At 51.4% G+C, this 13,843-nt stretch overlaps 1 protein-coding gene across 1 annotated transcript in view; it reads right to left on the reverse strand.

The window, feature by feature from the left end:
- The window catches only part of TMEM184B (transmembrane protein 184B), a 53,634-nt gene extending 41,375 nt beyond the window's left edge, over window positions 1–12,259 (reverse strand). Inside the window, exon 1 of the mRNA XM_012458936.3 lies at window positions 12,186–12,259. The gene's annotated coding sequence lies outside the window, so the exon portion shown is untranslated. The remainder of the gene's footprint in view (window positions 1–12,185) is intronic.
- Window positions 12,260–13,843: the final 1,584 nt, after the last annotated feature.

Below are 13,843 nucleotides of genomic sequence, written 5' to 3' on the forward strand. Positions count from 1 at the left end.
GAGGTATGATCTAGATAAGGCATTTGCTCTGCTTCCTGATCTGTAAAAGGGCATCAGAGTTGCTTGGTGTCATGGGTTCTCAAGGATGCAAGGAACTGCACACAGCACACAGCCGAGGGCCTTGGCCTCAAGACACATGATTGTTGTATTCCTGCTTTGAAGCTGGGCCTGCCCAGCGTCAGGCACTGGGGTACATTCACAGATGTCTAACAGGCCCTGCCTGACCCGCAAACTTCCAATCCCACCATGAAGAGGGCGGCTACTCATTCACTCACTCAGCACACATCTAACAAATCAGGGGCTGTGAGCAGTACAAAGACTTTGCCCAAAAGGAGCCCAGAGCCCAGTGAGGAATCAGATACCTAAGATACAATGTAAAAATCCCCAAATGTCAGCAGAAAGAAACAGATACAGAAACCAGGAAGGTCAGGGGGCAGTGCAGAGATGGGAACTAAACTGGCCCTTGAAAGTCAGACAGGACCTGGGCACGTGGAGACTGCTTTGGAGGGAAAAGCAGGCAGAGGGAATTGTGTGTGCAAAGGCACAAAGGCTGGGAGTTAAGGGGGTAGACAGAGGAAAGGGTGACAGCTCAAGAACAGGCCCAGTAAAGAGGGCCCGGGATGCCCAGGGCTGAGTTAAACTGTACTCTGCTGTCAGTGAGGAAGCCCCCGAAGGTTTCAGAAATCATGACGTGGCCGGGCGCAGTGGCTTATGCCTGTAATCCCAGAACTTTGGGAAGCCGAGGCAGGCAGATCACCTGAGGTCGGGAGTTCGCAACCAGCCTGACCAACATGGAGAAACCCAGTCTCTACTAAAAATACAAAATTAGCCGGGTGTGGTGGTGCATGCCTGCAATCCCAGCTACTTGGGAGGCTGAGGCAGGAGAATCACTTGAACCCAGGCGGTGGAGGTTGCAGTGAGCCAAGATCGCACCATTGCACTCCAGCCTGGACAACCAGAGCAAAACTCTTCTCTCAAAAAAAAAAAAGAAAGAAAGAAAGAAAAGAAATCATGACATGAACCAATCAGAGCAAGGACTGAAAATGACAAAGTCAGCCAACGGCAGTGTGTCCAAGGTGCCCAGAGAGTGGTTCCATCTCTCCAAGGCCGGGCTGGGGGGTCGTATTTACCAAGCAATACCCAAGCCCTCACGCTCAGCCCCTTTGTGAGAACCAAGCACATATTTTTTAATTAGCAGTCTGGGGCATGAGTGAGGCTCCTGTCCTTGAGAGGCAGCCGGGGCCTTGACCTTCCTACTCTAGGGAGGAGGCAAGGTTACAGTCCTGATGTATCGTATTTTATTTTATTTATTTTGAGACAGAATCTCGCTCTGTAGCCCAGGCTGTAGTGATCTTGGCTCACTGCAAACTCGGCCTCTGGGGTTCAAGCAGTTCTCCTGCCTCAGCCTCCGGAGCAGCTGAAATTACAGGTTTGTGCCCCCATGCCTGGCTAATTTTTGTATTTTTAGTGAAGATTGGGATTCATTATGCTGGCCAGGCTAGTCTCTACCCACTGACCTCAAGTGATTCTCCAACATGAGCCTCCCGAAGTGCTGGGATTACAGGCATGAGCCACCGTACCTGGCCTATGTTAATTTTTTGGACAGGCCTACATTCACCTGATTCACAATCAAAAGGTACATGGGATCTCCAGCAAACAAGCAATCGCCTGGCACCAGTGCCCCCTCCAGAGGCATCACAATCACCGACTTCCTGTCTGCCTAGAGAACCCCTGAGCATAGACAAGCAAAGACACTTATGATTCCCTTCCCTTTTACACTGATGGCGGCTCTGAGACACACTGCCCAGACCTGCTTCTTTCCTCAGCAACCCACCCTGGTGATCATTCCGGGACAATGCATGGAGCTTCCATCTTACTTTCTACGGCTATGTGGTATCACATAATTGGACAGGCCACAATTTGTTCGTGGCTTCCTGCTAATGAATATTTAAGCTGCCTCAAATCTTTTGCTATTACAAATAAGGCAACAATGACTAACCTTGCAAATAAAGTCATTTTGCACGTGTGTTAACACATTTGTAGGATAAATTCTGAGAGGTAGAGCTACTGGTGAAAGTGTAGAAACATCTGTAATTTTGGAAAATATTGTCAGAGAGGCACAGTACATTTAAATTCTTCATCCAAGAAATGAGCCTCAAAGTTGGGGAAATATGGACAATACGTAGGTATGTGTTTTTTGAGACTAAGTCGCTCAGGCTGGAGGGCAGTGGCACGATCTCGGTTCACTGCAACCTTCACCTCCCAGGTTCAAGCGATTCTCCTGCCTCAGCCTCCAGAGTAGCTGGGATTACAGGCAAGTGCCACCACACAGGGCTAATTTTTGTATTTTTAGTAGAGATGGGGTTTCACCACGTTGGCCAGGCTGGTCTGGAACTCCTAACCTCAAGTTATCTGCCCACCTTGGCCTCCCAAAGTACTGGGATTATAGGCGTGAGCCACTGCGACTGGACAATACATAGTTTTAAGGTGCCCAAGTGAAGAAACAGTAAAGAAAGGCTGTTTTCAACAAGTGGAGCTCTGGGTAGGGAGGTGGTGCTGAACCCACACTGGCCCCAAATCACTCGGTGCTCTGGTCCACACACTTGCATTTCCCAGCTGTCAGTCAAAGGCTAGGCCCACTTGGCCCCTTGACCCTTCTCAGGGCTCTGATGTCCTGGTCCCAAGGCAGGTGGAAGTGTGAATGGTGACCTGAGCCACTATGACAAGCAGCCATACAGCCATAATTGGCCTCCCCAGGTACCAGTTACCAGAGTAGCAGCAGGCAGGCCAGGCAGGAGGGGGTGGGGTTCCAGAGTCCAAGAGGGCCCAGTGCTTCCAGTCTAGCCATTCCAAATGAGTGGTGAGCACCTCTTGCCACATCCCCTGCACAAGCTGCAGGGAACATCACAGCCAAGCAAGACCACTCACACTCCATGACAATCACTCGACTGGCTCTGCTCCTGGGTCCCTCACAGATGTTATGTAACTCCTGTGCCCAATAGCCATTGCCACCTAAGCATCAAGCCAGGGAGTTGACAAGATGGAGGCAGGTCTCTGGAAGGCATGCTGAGTGTCAAGTGAGGACAGTTGAGTATGTGCAGAAGCAGGGCAAGGCTTTCTCCCACTTCTACAAATCTGGCCCAACTACTACAAACTGGGAATAAAAAGTCTTCTTCCCTCAGCTGAGTAGGGGATATCTCTTGGCAAACCAAAGCCAGGGTTGGAGAGAAAGAACCCTTGTCAACCTCATCTCCCAGCCCAAGCCCTGCTCCCAGTGATGAGACAGCCAGGAACTCCAGCTCTGAGGTTACTGCTATTAAAATTCTTCTAACCAACGCATCCTGCATCTACCTTTCTTCTCCAAGCAAATATGGATTGTTTTGGAAAATCTAGATTTTCCCACATCCTATTTGTCTAAACCCCATTGACAAACTTATGTATAGATGCACCTCCTCCTCCTGCAGGTGAGGCTACGACCCCACATGTTCTGGAAAGGGCTCACAAGACTTCTGCTCCTTGAGTTACCTGCCTGTCTCATGCCTGTGTGTGTGCTCAAGGTGGCCCCACTCCCTACAAAGCCCTCCTGCACTTTTCACCTGCCAACCTCCACTGTCCACAACGCCCCAGCACTGCCCTTGCTCTAGGGAGCACTGGTTCCTCAGCTCACCCCCAGCCAGAGCCGACTGCTGCCTCCCAGAACCCCATGGTTTCAACCTGAAAAGCTTTATTCACATGCTTTCTGAGTCTAAGCAGCAATCCTATACACTGGGCTTCCCAGTGGGGTTGCAAGCTCTCCAAGGACAAGTCTGTGTTGGGGGCAGCCACTCAGCAGGAAGGGCCCAGGACTCAAAACCAGAAAACCTGGGTGCTTCCTCCCCCAGGATCTTAGGCAATTCACCTCTCTGAGCCTCAGTCTCTCCATCTATAAAATAGGTGCAATAATTTCAAGGTTTCAGGGCAGTTAAAAGGATTACATAAAACCATATATGTGAAATTTGCAAACCCTTACACAATTCTGATGAGGATATTAATATAATTAGCATGTTATTATTAATTAATATCCTCACATATACCCTTCACCAACATCTATCATCATGCCTTGCAGGCACCCAAACTGATTGCTGATGGGATCCCAGAGTCACTGCTCATTCTGGATAAAGAAAAACCACAAGCACTAGAGGTGGAGACCAGGAGGCTCTGCCAGTAGCTACAGCGGCGCCATGGGGTTGGTTATTTTCTCTCAGAGCTTTTCGGTAAATCATGACCCAGAGGGCTTTGGGGAACAGCCCTGCCAAGTGGAGTGGAGGTTCTCAGCCACCTGCCAGCAGGACAGGCCCTCCCTGGATGCAGGCAGTCCACAGGGGTTGGAGCAGGAGATAAATAAAGGTACCAAGCTCCACACACGTCCCTTGGAGCAGGGGGGCTGTCTGATCTGAAAATCCCTTTGAAGGTAACAGAGGTAGTAACTTCCAGAGGTCTCACTGCACCCCCTTTGTAGGGGAGGAGGACCATCTGGGACTCCCCGTGACCCACAGGTAAAGGGTCTATGGATCCTGGCTTCCCAGCGAGGAGGCTCGAGTCTTCAGATCACCAAACATTTCAGGTTGGGAAAGAAGCAACAGGCACACGTGCTTCCACGTTTCTCCATCTTCACAGTCACGTGACCTGCCTTACCTCCAAATCACATCCTTGGGAGCTAAAGGCATTCTAATGGAGTACTTCACCAGAGCCTGAGAGGTAGGCAGAAAGGGTATGAATAGCGCCCCCTGCCTTACAGGGAGTGAAACTCAGAGAGGGCAAGTGACTTGCCCAAGGTCACAGCTGGATTTTCTGACTCAATCCAGTGCCCTGTTCATCACTCCTGCAACAGTGCCATTCAGCTAAAAGGTTGAAGACCTCATCTTCCTGCAGAGAATTTAAAACAAAGCGCTAGGCTGTTTTAGAACTTCTCTAATTCTGTTCTATCTATAGCTACCTTTCAAATGTCATGGGTAAATGTTTATAACCCAGTGTTAAGTAAACAATGAAATAACGCACGTGTATGCCTAGAAACAACATCTGCCCAAACTTGAACTGTGATTACTTCTTGACTTAGAAATTTGGGGTAATTTTTATTCCTATCCCCAATCTTTTCTGTGTTTCAGGTTTACTGTAATTAACAAGTAATACTTCTAATATCAGAGAAGCCTATTGTTTTTCAAAGGTACAACACTGAGATCAGCATGGAAAACTTTTCACTATTCACTTTGTGGGACATGACTTTGTAAAACATGGTAGAGCCGGAAGTGACGCAGGTTCGACACAAAGGCTTTCTGGGTAGGATCTTCCCTCTCTGGTTTCCACCCCAGAGGAGGAAAAGGAGGTGTCCACCAAGCTTCCTGTCTCCCATTACAGGCCTAAGACTTCCCACACCAGCCAGCCAGACTCAAGGCTGTTTGGTGAGCACCACTGGCCCCTGGAATAAACAATCCTGTTCAAACCATCCCTAATATCTGTCACTTTTAAAAAATAATTCTAGCTTTATCCTGAGTGGCAGTGCCACGAATCCATCCAATCATTCATTTGTTTAGTTAAAAACCACTTCACTACCTGCTCTGTGAATTTTGCTAGACACTGAGCCACGATTAATCTAAGACTGGAAAAGCTACCAACCAGAAGCCTCGCGCCATCCTTCTACACTGTACTCGAGCATAGGGCTTCAGCCACACTAAAACAGCAGCAAACAGACATGTGAACAAATGCTACCTGGGTGTCCAGCCTAATTCCAGCTCTCAGCCACCTGTGCATTTAGATTTATCCTCTCCAGTCCTGAGGACAAGCAGTTTGGGAATGAGTGCCCATTAAGAATGCTGATGGAGGCCAGGTGTGGTGGCTTATGCCTGTAATCCCAGCACTTTGGGAGGCCAAGGCAGGCGGATCACAAGGTCAGGAGTTAAGAGACCAGCCTGGCCAACATGGTGAAACCCTATCTCTAATCAAGATACAAAAAATTAGCCAGGCATGGTGGCGCATGCCTGTAGTCCCAGCTACTTGGGAGGCTGAGGCAGGAGAATCGCTTGAACCTGAGAGGTAGAGGTTGCAGTGAGCCGAGATCATGCCACTGCACTCCAGCCTGGGCGACAGAGCAAGACTCCATCTCAAAAAAAGAAAAATTAGCCAGGCGTGATGGTGGGAGCCTATCCCCACTACTCAGAAGGCTGAAGCACAAGAATTACCTGAGAGGTGGAGGTTGCAGTGAGCTGAGATCCCACCACTGCATTCCATTCCAGCCTGGGTGACAGAGGGAGACCCTGTCTCAAAAAAAAAAAAAAAAAAAAAAAGGCCAGGCACGGTGGCTCACGCCTGTAATCCCAGCACTTTGGGAGGCCAAGGTGGGTGGATCAGGAGGTCGGGAGATCAAGACCATCCTGGCTAACACGGTGAAACCCCATCTCTACTAAAAATACAAAAAATTAGCCAGGCATGGTGGTACTCACCTGTAGTCCCAGCTACTTAGGAGACTGAGGCAGGAGAATTACTTGAACCCAGGAGGTGGGGGTTATAGTGAGCCGAGATTGCGCCACTGCATTCCAGCCTGGGTGACAGAGCAAGACTCCGTCTCAAAAAAAAAAAAAAAAAGAATGCTGGCAGACTTAGATGCATTGTTAGTATCTATACCACGTGCTGTTCCGCAGAGGTGGAGGCAATGGGGAAGGAATGATGAGAAAATCTACAACTTGGGTGACCCTTTGATTCTTCTCTCTGGGGCCCCTCCCACTCTACTTCTTCCTGTTTCTGTCAGCTCTGAGGCTGAGAAGATCCACTCAGCGAACATTTATTTCAGGTCTACCAGGTGCTGGGTCTTAGTGTCAAACAACTTCATAGACATGAACTCAGACCTTTGCTTTGCACATGCTCTTCCTTCTACCTGGAACTCACTTCTTTCACCTTAACACACAGGGACAGCTCACACATCACCTCACCAGACAAGTGCCTGCCCAGGTGACAACGGCCTAACTTTTCCTCAGAGGCCCCAGGACAATCATAATTGCTTGTCTGCCTGATTTCTCTCTCCCCAGCTGCACTCGGCTCCTGAGGACGGCTCCCCACAAACTGCCTGGAATATAGGCCTACGATGATGCCTCCCTCTTAAATAAATTAATGGGCCTATAAGGTCATAATAAAAGCATGTCCTATGTGTCAGGTACCATGCTGAGCTCCATGCAGACACTGGTCATGCCAGCCCCATGACTGCTGCACAGTTACTACTCCCATTTTACAGATGAAAGAAAGTATATCATTTGCCCCATTTTCTTTTTTTGAGACAGAGTCCCACCCTGTCGCCAGGCTGGAGTGCAGCAGCGCAATCTCAGCTCACTGCAACCTCCGCCTCCTGGGTTCAAGTGATTTTCCTGCCTCAGCCTCCCAAGTAGCTAGGATTATAGGCGTGTGCCACCATGCCCAGCTAATTTTTTGTATTTTTAGTAGAGAAAGGGTTTCACCATGTTGGCCAGGATGGTCTTGATCTCTTAACCTTGTGATCTGCCCACCTCAGCCTCCCAAAGTGCTGGGATTACGGGCATGAGCCACCATGCCCGGCCTACCCCCCATTTTTAAACAGCAGGATTTAGAACCTGGTAAGCATCTTGTCCAAGGCCACAAGGCTAATAAGCGCACAGATCTGAACCACAACCCTCAATTCTCTCTCGAGGTCACCAGGACTGCTCAGCTCATTACTTCCCTCTCTCCCTCCTCCTCCCATGCTGCTTCTAGTAACCATTTCTTTTTTTTTTTTTTTTTTTTCTCTTTTCTCTAGGACTAGTGCTACTGAATTTTTTTTTTTTTTAAGATGCAATCTCACTCTGTCACCCACCAGACTGGAGTGTAGTGGTGTGATCTTGGCTCACTGCAACCTCCGCCTTCCAAGTTCAAGCAATTCTCCTGCCTTACCTTCCCCAGTAGCTGGGGTTATAGGCATGTGCCACCATGCCTAGCTAATTTTTTTATTTTTAGTAGAGATGGGGTTTCACCATGTTGGCCAGGCTGGTCTAGAAATGACTTCAGGTGATCCTCTGCCTCGGCCTCCCAAAGTGCTGGGATTATAGGCATGAGTCACTGCACCTGGCCCCTAGTGACCATTTCTGACCACTTACTGAATTCTCAGCCTCCTCTCCCAGGGCACTCAGTTCAAAAGTTTTCCTGCAATTACTCCCCTCACATTCTATACCACATTAGCTCCCATAACCCATCCAGATGTGAACCCCTCAGCTAAGCTTCAGTAGTACTCTATAGAGACCCCAAGTGGAGCACGTCCAGCCCCACAGCCTTCTGCCCCACAGGGAGGGTGGAAGTCTTACTGATTACCCTGTAGTGCAACCAGCATGTAGCTGGACCAAATGCTGGCCAGCCCAAAGTAAGTATGTGAAGCAAGGAACTCCTCAATGAGCTCACAAATGAGACCCAGAAGTTAAACCCAACTTTTTTGGCTCCAATTCCTGCTCTGACTCCTACTCTCCTCTGTCTGTATATAGAGCTGATGATTCAGGTGTATAGATGATGGACAGCCACCACAGCTCTCAAATGCATTCCAAATATACGCATGAGAAGCCCATGAGGACCCAGGCGACCTTAGACAACCAGGAAGAACCTCAGTCCTTAAAAAGAAGTTCCAGGGCCGGGTACAGTGGCTCACACCTGTAATCCCAGCACTTTGGGAGGCCAAGGTGAGTGGATCACTTGAGCCCAGGAGGCTGAGACCAGCCTGGGCAACATGGTAAAACCCTCTCTACAAAAAATACAAAAAAGTAGTTGGGCATGGTGGTGCCCACCTGTAGTCCTTGCTACTTAGGAGGCTGGGGTGGGAGGATCACTTGAGACCAGGAGTTTATGGCTGCAGTGAGCCATGATAATGTCACTGCACTCCGGCCTGGCTGACAGAGCAAGACCCTATCTTTAAAAAAAAAAAAAGATCCAGCTGACCAGTCATGGTGGTTCACACCTATAATCTCAGTGATCTAGAAGGCCAAGGTGGGAGGATCTCCTGAGCCCAGGAGGTAGAAGCTACAGCAAGCTATGATGGCACCACTGTACTCCAACCTGGGCAACAGAGCGAGGCTCCATCTCAAAAATCAAAAAAAGTTCCAGGTCAAAAAAGCCAGTTCCCAACAGGCAAGAGGCTGGCAGTGGAGCAGACACCATTACAACGGTGGGCTCCAGAGTGTGCCCTGGGTCACACAGGGTCTTCAAGACCAGAAGCTGCTAGAAGATGACAAGAGAAAGGCAGTGGGTTCTAAAAAATATGCCAGGGACTGAGGGAAAGCCAACAAGATGGAGGCCGGGTCTTCCAGGAGTTCTCTGCAGGAATGAAGGATGGATGACAAGGGATGGTAATACTGCCCTGTAACACGTGGCTGAGCATGTCATAGCCTTTCAGGAACTTTCAAGGCCTCTCTGTTGACTACATTAGGCTCAAGTTCAAACTCCTTGGCGGGGCCTCCAAAGGTCCCCAGGATGCAGGCCCAACAGAGCCACAGGCAGTTCAAGCCTCCAGCTCTGAGAGGTGAGGCAGTTCAGACCTCCACATCTGCCTGGATTTCCCTCTACCTGGAATGCCCTCCTTCTCCTTCATAGGTTGAGCATCCCTCGTCCTTCAGGGCCAAGACGACTTCCAGCGCCCCAGGGTTACAGGGGAGGAGCATGGGCTCTGAGGTCAGACCTACTCCTTCAAAACTCAGCTCTTCCACCCTCTGCTGCCTCCCCTACAAAATGCAGAGGGTGACAGCCCGCACGTCATTGGGTGGTGGGAAAATGAAATACAGTAATTCATGAAAGCGCTTTGAACTGTGCCTGGCACACAGTAAGTGCTCAATAAACAGACTGTTGTTCCTATTGTCCTCTGGGCCCCTTTAGGGCCCTCTGTTTTGACCACAAGTAGGGCACTGTCTTACACATATTTGTTACACATTGGGCTCCCTCTGCCAATCACCTTTTAGAGGGCTGCCCTCAGCACAGCGCAGGGTAGCAGTTGGTCTTCGGTGAGTGCTAACTTCCCGGAGCTGCAGGGCCTAGGGAGACCCCACACACACAGCTCTCCTAGGGCCCAGCTGTTGGCCTCCCAGAACTCCCACACCAAATCCCCAGTCTAAAGGCCCGTTTTCAAAACAATAAAAGGCTGTACCCTGCCTTGCCAGAGCTGTTTCCACTCCAGGGAATTTACAGAGAGAAATGAGCACAGCAGGGACTGGAAATAGCAGTGAGCCCTTCTCAGGGCGAGGGACTGGGTAGGCCGGCCAGAGACCAGGAGTAAAACCTCTAAGACAGAGAGGGAGAAAACAGCCTCTGGAGAGAACCCCCAGCTCACAGAACTCGGCCAACGGGAATGAACTAGGACAAGCGGTTCACTCACCCTTCTGCCCCAAAGCTCTTCTTTCCACTCAGTTGGAGAAATTCAGAAGGGGCTTCTTGCATAACCTACCGCCACAGTGGGCGCAACAAATAAGACATCCAGAATCCCAAGGACTGCACAAAGGCTTTTGGGGGAATTCACAGTGCCTTCTCCACCCACATTAGTGGTCGAAGCCTTGTATCCAGACTGGGGTCACTAAATCAGTGTCCATCTTCCCAGCAGACTAGGAGCCCCTCGAAGGCAGGCACCAGGTCCCAATAATCATCAGACCACTATGCCCCTAGCATACTGCCTGGCACATAGTAGATGCTCAGTAAGTTACAAGACAATATCTGGCAGCAAGAGAGAGGTCCTGGTTCAAGGATGATTCTATCTAGGCTTGCCACGTATTGTGATAAGAGTGTCATGAATTCCCTCTGGGCCTCAGTTTACTGCATCCGCAAATAAGGACAACCACCAATCCTAACTCACACAGCTGCTGTGCAAATTACACAGGAAAATGTATATGGAAGGCACAAAAGCCTCAGATGAACGAGGCTTCAGCTCAACCGTCCCCTTGTGCTGGAGTCTTTCCTGCAGTCCGATCTCCCTCCCCTGGCAATGAACCTACCTCTGTACTCCTTCTACTCCTTTGTTCGGTATTTTTCACATCACTGCGATCACCTGTTTCCAAGTCCGATTCCCCCACGCTTGAGAGCTCCCTGATAGCTTGGGCATCATGTGTTTGTGTCCAGGTGGGCACACATGCCTGGCTGCTGGGGCTCTCCCACCCCACTGTCCCAAGTACCAACTCTGATATGTACAGGACCCTAGACAAGGTTCAGAGGTGCAGAGCCCAGGCAGCTTACCAAGGAAGCTGAATAGGGAGATGGAAAGTGGAAAGGGACGCTGTAGGCATAACCTGTCAATGAAGTCACACCTCTGAGACCTATGCTGCCTCTGCAGGTGCAGGTGAGCTTGTCTGCTTGGCTGACTCTGCAGCACACCGCCTCCAGGGCACAGATTGCTACTTCTTTTCTTACAAAAGCACCAGCAGTCAGATAAATAATATATGGCCTTCACCTCACCACAGGTATCAGGCGTGCAAACACCTGCTTTGCCCCAGAATGCCCTGCAAGGAGGGAGGAGTGAAACACCTGGCCTTATACAACACCCCCAGAGGGGATATGTATTGGGAATCCATGCCCAACCCCCAGTCTTGCCTTGGCCTGGAGCCATCTAGCACTGGAGGCAAGTGGATCCAAGCGAGGTACCAAGGGTGTGCCCGGGGAGGAAATGTACATCCACGGGAAGGATACAGACACCCAAAATCAGTCTCCACGGTCCCTTTGGAGGCAAACATCCTTCTAGCCCCAGGTCCCAGTCGATCCCCTTCCGAATCTTCGGACCTGTGGGCAGGGCGTGCACACCCTCCACTCACGACGCAGCGCCAAAGAACCCCGCCGACCACCCTCCCAGGTCACTGCCGCCCGCACAGGGCACGGACGCCTCCCCCACTCGCTCGGCCGTGCCAGGCGCCAGCACACCCACCCGGGAGCACACAATCCCTCTTGCAAAGCGCCTGTCCATCCGCCTCCCTCTCCCGGGGCCACCCCCGGGCAGGTCCGATTACACTCCAGGCGCTGCCCCCGCCACGCTGGCGTGGAGGGGGAGCGGGCACACCCACAGGCGACCCCGCAGGGCGGAGAGGAGGCACGGGGTGGCACGGGGGGGGGTCGACGGATGCTCCCTCCCTCCGCGGCAGCGCCGGCCTCCTCCGTGCCCTCCCCTCCCGGGCGCCGGCGGCCGAAGCCGGGCGTACCTCGCGCGGGCCTCTCCGAAACGAGCAGCCCCCGGCGCCCAGGAGTCGCAGCTCCCCCTCGGGGCTCCCGCGCAAGGCCGGCCAGGCGGGATACCTTAGGAGCCCATGGCGGTGGCGGCGTGTGTGGAGGACGCGCGGCGGCCGGGCTCTGCGGGCGGGCGGGCGGCGCCGCAGCCCCGGAGTCTCCGCCGCCGCCGGCGCGTCCCGGGCCCAGTGGAGTGCCGCCGCGACGCGCATGCGCACTGTGCTCGCCGCCGGGGAGGGCGGGGCGGCGGACGCGGCTGAGATCACCGACTAGGCCTTAAAGGGGCCGCGCCCCGAATCTCAGCCCGTCGCCCCGCGGATGGGGGCGCGACCCGGGTTCTCCGGCCACTCACAAACCCAGCTACGACCGGCCCCAAAACCCCACCCATCACAGAGCTTTCTGGGCTGCGATCTCTGGCCCTGACCCTCGCTGGTGCTTCACTTCTCTTGACCCTAATTTCCACCATTTCAGCCTGTTTTGAAGATGAAACAAAATACAATGGCTATTTGTTGAGTGAAGGATGCGTGTGGAATTGTGGAATGAACGTGGACCGAGTGTTGTGTGCAATTAGGCCAGATGAAATTGCAAAGCACTGAAAGAGGCTTTTTCTTCCCACTCCACTTAGCAGTGATTCTTTCTTGCCCCATCTGGCTCTATGCTGCCGAACTAGCAAAAGTCTTCAGATATGGTTCAAGCTGCCTAGCCCATTTCTGTTTGCCAGGTCCAGACATTACCTAGGTTAATTGAACAAGATAAAAGGTAATCAAGTTCTGCCATTGATGTGCTCAAGATCCCCAAATATGTTCTTGTCTCCAGACTCCTCCCCTGAGCTATCTACTCAACACCTCTTTCTCAGAGGTCCAGCAGGCACCTCAGTCAACGTGTCTGCAGTTGAGCCAACCCCACGTCCACACACACAACCCTCCTCCCTCTCAGCCTTGCCTCCATCAGCTGTTGACAATTCCATCCTTCCAGTCCCCAGGCCAGAACTTGGAGTCATCTGTGAATGCCCCCCTTCTGCCCCCTACTCAATAAGGCAGCCAGGACATCCTGTTGGCTCTACATGCAAACTAGTTCTAGACACTGACATCTGCCACTCCACCTCCACTGCTACCACCCTGGTCCAGCATCTGCACAGGATTATTGCAAAGTTCTGCTAACCCATCTCCCTTGTTCCAACCTCGCCCTGTGATCCACCCTATCAATTTAGGGGTAAGGGAAATTCTTTTAAAATCAGCCAGGCACAGTGGCTCATCCCTGTAATCCCAGCACTTCGTGAGGTTGGGTGGATCATTTAAGGCCAGGAGTTCGAAACCAGTCTGGCCACATGGTGAAACCTCGTCTCTGCTAAAAATGCAAAAATTAGCTGGGCATGGTGGCTCACACTTGTAGTCCCAGCTACTCAGGAAGCTGAGGCAGGAGAATTACTTGAATCCAGGAGATGCAGGTTGCAGTGAGCCAAGATCGTGCCACTGCATTCCAGCCTGGGTGACAAAATGAGACTCTGTCTCAAAAAATTAAATATAAGTCAAAACATGGCACTTGTTTGCTCAAAACCCTCCATTGACTCACCATTTCGCTCTAAGTAAAGCCCTGTGCCCTTACAAGTCCTTACAAAGGCTTGATCTGACAT

The sequence above is a fragment of the Aotus nancymaae genome, unplaced genomic scaffold (assembly GCF_030222135.1).
Source record: "Aotus nancymaae isolate 86718 unplaced genomic scaffold, 86718_ANA_hifiasm-v0.15.2.pri h1tg000076l, whole genome shotgun sequence".
NCBI lineage: Eukaryota > Metazoa > Chordata > Mammalia > Primates > Aotidae > Aotus > Aotus nancymaae.